At 43.9% G+C, this 6,000-nt stretch overlaps 1 protein-coding gene across 1 annotated transcript in view; it reads right to left on the bottom strand.

Annotated features, from left to right (window-relative positions):
* Nucleotides 1-6,000, bottom strand: part of LOC141440935 (dual 3',5'-cyclic-AMP and -GMP phosphodiesterase 11-like) — a 174,281-nt gene that overhangs the window by 32,540 nt on the left and 135,741 nt on the right. The window lies entirely within an intron of this gene.

Raw genomic sequence — 6,000 nt, 5'->3', positions numbered from 1 at the left:
TGTATTGTTGCGGGAATTAATTAACTGGGCGCACGTGATCTTTATTTATAAAAGTTTTTTCACAGGAAATTATACAGGAATGAAATTTATTTCATTCTACTACATACTTTCTTTGAAACACAAGAAACTACCGTGAGACTCACTCATATTAAAATATAATGACCCGGATAACTCACGTCTTAAATCGAGTTAGCTCGACATGTTTCGGGCTAATCCGTAGCCCTTCGTCTTCGGAGCAACGCGACTCAGCGGCTGCTGCAACACGCGCACTGCGCGCCGCCGCTCTGCTCGCGCGACTACCCGACGAAACTGACACCGGCACACAACTACCCGCGTTTTCATCATCATTACAACTGTCAAATGTAGGGTAGCACACAACACTAACAATATCGCTCTGTAAAGGTACGTTCACACACACCGATGACGCAGCACGAGTATTTAACACCGTTTTCCAACTCGGAGGTACCGTCCAACCACTATCCCGGTTGAAATTCTGCCGACGACTAATCTCGATGGCTTCACGCACTTTCCGCGGAATGAAAAATTTCTCTCTCGCAAGTACAGATACCTTATCAAATCTGATATAGTGCGTCGAATCCGAGTTCATTGAGTGCTCGGCCACAGCAGACCCCTTGTCGTCCTGTTTCCTCATACTGCGTATGTGCTCCGATACCCTTGTGGAAACGTTCCGTCCAGTCTCTCCAATATAGCTCTTGCCACAGGCACAGGGAATCATATATACCCGGGGCCACTCAGGGGCTCCTTATCCTTCGGCGAACGTACCAACTGTCTGAGCTGCATATGAGGACGGAAAATCGACTTGATGCTATATCTTCGGCGTAACAAGTGTCCGATTTTATCCGTCACCCCTTTTATAAACGGTAAATATACCGGAACCCTCTCAGCTCCCACCGGTCTATGACGAGTCGACACGTTCACCACACGGTTGCACTGCCTCCAGTTGTACCCATTGCTTTCCAAAACCCGTCTCACGTGACTCAGTTCACGATCCACAAATTTGGATCACAAATATTCAAGGCTCGATTTATCAACGTTCTAGGCAAAGAAGACAAATGACAAGGATGGTGGTGTGAATCTGCCCTCAAGTATCGATCCGTATGAGTTGGCTTACGATAAACTGTAGTTTCCAATTTACCACAGGGTCCCGCATAACCAAAACATCTAAAAACGGCAACTGCCCATCATTCTCAATCTCCACCGTGAACTTAACCTTATCGTGCAAAGTGTTAAGGTAGTCCGAAAACTGCGACAAACTATCCCTGGACACAATCGCAAAAACGTCATCCACGTACCGCCACCAATATCTGGGAACAACGGGAGCGTTGTTTAAAGCTCTTCCCTCCAACCACTCCATAAAAATATTGGCGGTGACCGGAGCAATCGTGAACCCATGGCCACTCCATCAACTTGCAAAAAGTAATCACCGCGCCAAACCAAATAGCCGCTCTTCAAACACAACTCAATTCCCTCCATATACGCGGTAGGTAAATCAGTGACACATAATAGGTCAGATATAATCTTTAAAGTCTCGTCTACCGGCACATTGGTGAAAAGAGAAGTAACGTCAAAGCTAACCATCAGTTCATCCTCACGCATATGGACATCATTCAACAAGGCAACGAAGTGTTTTGAATCTCTAATAAAACTCGACGACTTCCCCGTAAACCCCAATAGCACAGACGACAGGTAACGGGCTAGCTTATACGTCGGCGAATCAATTTGACTCACTATGGGTCTCAGAGGCCAATTCGTTTTGTGTATTTTTGGCAAGCCATAGATTTTCGGCGTAGTAGGGTTCTGTGGACGCAGCTTTGCAACTAAATTCTTGTCGGGTAGACTCTGCAAAAACTTGTTTACCTTGGTCGTCACTCTGGCAGTTGGATTATAAGCCACTTTTTTGTAAGTACCCTCATCAGCAAGTAATTGACAAATTTTGTCCTGATATACCAAAGTGTCGACGATAACCGTTGCATTACCCTTATCCGCTGGTAACACCAACACATCGAATTATTACGCAACTCACGCAACGCCCTCAGCTCCCGCATGGTATGTTTGGATGCGATGTCGTATAGTAGGTCAGAACGCATTTTTGGTGACACTATAAGTAGGCATAGGAAAAAATTATCAGGTTTAATCAACGGGAAACTATCAGTGGAGAATGTTGTTTCTGAGATAACGGGCACTGATAATGTAATAAATTTATCTTCAAGGAGTGTGGATGGTTTGCTAAGCGTGCATTAGCACGGGGACTTAATTTTGCTCCTACTCCGAGTCGAATACCTACCGAGATGATTATTACTAGCCTGGAAAATGTCATCATGCGGAACAGGATTCCTTCCGTGGATGCTGAGTGTATGAGACAAGACATCGCTTCTTTATTACGTAGGGCTCGTCTACCGAAATCCAACATACCATGCGGGGAGCTGAGGGCGTTGCGTGAGTTGCGTAATAATTCGGATGTGTTGGTGTTACCAGCGGATAAGGGTAATGCAACGGTTATCGTCGACACTTTGGTATATCAGGACAAAATTTGTCAATTACTTGCTGATGAGGGTACTTACAAAAAGTGGCTTATAATCCAACTGCCAGAGTGACGACCAAGGTAAACAAGTTTTTGCAGAGTCTACCCGACAAGAATTTAGTTGCAAAGCTGCGTCCACAGAACCCTACTACGCCGAAAATCTATGGCTTGCCAAAAATACACAAAACGAATTGGCCTCTGAGACCCATAGTGAGTCAAATTGATTCGCCGACGTATAAGCTAGCCCGTTACCTGTCGTCTGTGCTATTGGGTTTACGGGGAAGTCGTCGAGTTTTATTAGAGATTCAAAACACTTCGTTGCCTTGTTGAATGATGTCCATATGCGTGAGGATGAACTGATGGTTAGCTTTGACGTTACTTCTCTTTTCACCAATGTGCCGGTAGACGAGACTTTAAAGATTATATCTGACCTATTATGTGTCACTGATTTACCTACCGCGTATATGGAGGGAATTGAGTTGTGTTTGAAGAGCGGCTATTTGGTTTGGCGCGGTGATTACTTTTTGCAAGTTGATGGAGTGGCCATGGGTTCACCGATTGCTCCGGTCACCGCCAATATTTTTATGGAGTGGTTGGAGGGAAGAGCTTTAAACAACGCTCCCGTTGTTCCCAGATATTGGTGGCGGTACGTGGATGACGTTTTTGCGATTGTGTCCAGGGATAGTTTGTCGCAGTTTTCGGACTACCTTAACACTTTGCACGATAAGGTTAAGTTCACGGTGGAGATTGAGAATGATGGGCAGTTGCCGTTTTTAGATGTTTTGGTTATGCGGGGACCCTGTGGTAAATTGGAAACTACAGTTTATCGTAAGCCAACTCATACGGATCGATACTTGAGGGCAGATTCACACCACCATCCTTGTCATTTGTCTTCTTTGCCTAGAACGTTGATAAATCGAGCCTTGAATATTTGTGATCCAAAATTTGTGGATCGTGAACTGAGTCACGTGAGACGGGTTTTGGAAAGCAATGGGTACAACTGGAGGCAGTGCAACCGTGTGGTGAACGTGTCGACTCGTCATAGACCGGTGGGAGCTGAGAGGGTTCCGGTATATTTACCGTTTATAAAAGGGGTGACGGATAAAATCGGACACTTGTTACGCCGAAGATATAGCATCAAGTCGATTTTCCGTCCTCATATGCAGCTCAGACAGTTGGTACGTTCGCCGAAGGATAAGGAGCCCCTGAGTGGCCCGGGGTATATATGATTCCCTGTGCCTGTGGCAAGAGCTATATTGGAGAGACTGGACGGAACGTTTCCACAAGGGTATCGGAGCACATACGCAGTATGAGGAAACAGGACGACAAGGGGTCTGCTGTGGCCGAGCACTCAATGAACTCGGATTCGACGCACTATATCAGATTTGATAAGGTATCTGTACTTGCGAGAGAGAAATTTTTCATTCCGCGGAAAGTGCGTGAAGCCATCGAGATTAGTCGTCGGCCGAATTTCAACCGGGATAGTGGTTGGACGGTACCTCCGAGTTGGAAAACGGTGTTAAAATACTCGTGCTGCGTCATCGGTGTGTGTGAACGTACCTTTACAGAGCGATATTTGTTAGTGTTGTGTGCTACCCTACATTTGACAGTTGTAATGATGATGAAAACGCGGGTAGTTGTGTGCCGGTGTCAGTTTCGTCGGGTAGTCGCGCGAGCAGAGCGGCGGCGCGCAGTGCGCGTGTTGCAGCAGCCGCTGAGTCGCGTTGCTCCGAAGACGAAGGGCTACGGATTAGCCCGAAACATTTCGAGCTAAACTCGATTTAAGACGTGAGTTATCCGGGTCATTATATTAATACATACTTCTTCACTCCTTTTAAATAAAACTTTACTAAAGTTCTTATAAATTTAAAATTTCTCCGGAAAGTTTTCTAAATGAAATGAAATGAAATGAAATTTATTTATTTGCTTTAAATGTAGTACATTACACGATGTTCAATGATTTATGAGTCTCATACATTCAAACTTTATAAGTCATGCAAATATTGAGATTTACTATATTTATAACAAAATACTACTACTACTCTAATATTATATCCATTTGTTTAGTTCCATCTATTATAAGGACATTTTGCAACAAAAATATCCGTTTGATAAAAAATATTATTATCTAACTCAATTAGAAAGTTTTTCTTGGTTGAGTTTCTGATACCTATATTAAAATTAACACAATTGTTCCAGTTTCCTTCGTTGTTCATATTTGACAAGATTTATTTATGGCTGTCTCTTCATATTTTCTTCTTCTTCAGAGTTTCTTCATAATTTAAAAGTTTAAACGCTACACTAATATTAACTGATAAACTAAACAATTGAAATATCGCGTTCCTCACCAGTAAGGGTAAATCATAAAAGTAAGTTACCGTGTACCTACGTCAGTATGGTGTTTGCAAGTTGCAAGAACAGGGACGCTGTTATGCAATAGTGTGTCAACCCTGATTAATTCTGCAATACAATATCATTCAACCCTTAGGGCCCCGCACATTATGGCCACCAGTCGCCGCCACTAAACGCGACCACCCGTGGTTCAGCCAGACCACTACATGCCGCCACCAGTGGCAGCGGACTCTGTGGCTGTGTGTGCGCACGAGTCGAACGACAAAACGCAACCATAAGTAGCGAGCGCGGTCGACTCCCGCAGCTTGTGGCTCGAACGCGGCCACTCAAACGCTCGGTTTGCGCCGATGCTATACAAAATGTATGAAGAAACGCGTCCGCAGCTTGTGGCGGCCACTAGTCCCTCAAGCGTGGCCGCCACTAAGTGGCCAATGTGCGGGGCTCTTAGAAAATAATTTTAACATTGTATTGCAAAATGAGAGTGGGTTGACTCAGTATTACAAAACAGCGTCCCTAAAGTTCTATTAAGGGACGGAGCGTTATTTCATCATATTGTTCTCACGATGATCGAGCTTGTTTGGAAATGATCCAAATAAAATGTTTGCCCCTGGGACAGGGTCGACTTAAGACTCCGTGTCAGGAGTAGGTACACCCAATGGCGACATTGATTATTTAGCAACTTTTTAGGGTTCCGGAGCCAAAATGGCAAAAACGGAACCCTTATAGTTTCGCCATGTCTGTCTGTCTGTCCGTCCGCGGCTTTGCTCAGGGACTATCAATGCTAGAAAGCTGTAATTTTGCACGGATATATAGGTAAACTATGCCGAAAAAATGGTACAATTAAAAATTCAAAAACAATTTTTTTAGGGTACCTCCCATAGACGTAAAGTGGGGGTGACTTTTTTTTCTCATCCAACCCTAAAGTGTGGGGTATCGTTGGATAGGTCTTTTAAAACCATTAGGGGTTTGCTCTAACGATTTTTCGATTCAGTGATATGTTTGCAAAATATTCAACGGAAAAATTTGAAAAAAATCAGGATGGTAGTAAGTATCTCAAACTTTCAAGAAAAACTATAAGGGTTAAGTTTGCTTGAGAATTATTCGTA

The sequence above is a fragment of the Choristoneura fumiferana genome, chromosome 23 (genome assembly GCF_025370935.1).
Source record: "Choristoneura fumiferana chromosome 23, NRCan_CFum_1, whole genome shotgun sequence".
In the NCBI taxonomy this organism is placed as follows: Eukaryota; Metazoa; Arthropoda; class Insecta; order Lepidoptera; family Tortricidae; genus Choristoneura; species Choristoneura fumiferana.
The sequence above is the reverse complement of the archived record's forward strand: the minus strand, read 5'-3'. Positions and strand labels throughout refer to the sequence as shown.